This window comes from Sinocyclocheilus rhinocerous, unplaced genomic scaffold (genome assembly GCF_001515625.1).
Source record: "Sinocyclocheilus rhinocerous isolate Xijiao unplaced genomic scaffold, SAMN03320098_v1.1 scaffold4607, whole genome shotgun sequence".
Classification (NCBI taxonomy): Eukaryota; Metazoa; Chordata; class Actinopteri; order Cypriniformes; family Cyprinidae; genus Sinocyclocheilus; species Sinocyclocheilus rhinocerous.
In genome coordinates this window covers 26377-26955 of record NW_015635570.1, presented here as the reverse complement: position 1 = coordinate 26955, position 579 = coordinate 26377, and positions in this window count along the sequence as shown.

Sequence of the window (579 nt, the reverse complement as noted above, 5' to 3'; positions counted from 1 at the left end):
TTTTTTGGTTTCCTGAGATGCTTGGAATTCACAATAACTTATATTCAACCCCAAACTCCATCCAACCGTCTCCGACCTTTCCGTGCTCGACAGCGAAACTATCTTATATTTCATCAAACAAAGTAAATCAGATCAGAAAAAAGAGGTCACCACGTCTAAATTTTTAACCTCTCGTCACCAATCCAACCGTATCAGGCCCTTTTTCTTACCTATAATTCAGAAGCTCTCAGTCTACATACCCTCTTGACCCTCTTTTTGTCGATGACTGACTGTAACCACTCCGTCACATGTTTTTGGTTTCAAAAACATCTATCCAAATGATGTTCAAAAAACAACGTCCAACCAGTCATACCCATAGAAAGATTTCCAGCCACTCCTTCCAAATCGGGGCAGTAACTACAGCAGCTCAAAAAGGCCTCTCACAGCAGCAGATCCAAGCTCTCGTTTGATCGTCATCATACGCCTTCAAGAGCGATATCAGGACCAATAATTTTCACACAAAGAAAGTCCATCTAATTCTGATCAGTTAAATTAAATTTGATGCTGCCGCTGCAATGCCCTGCTTAATTTGATACTGCC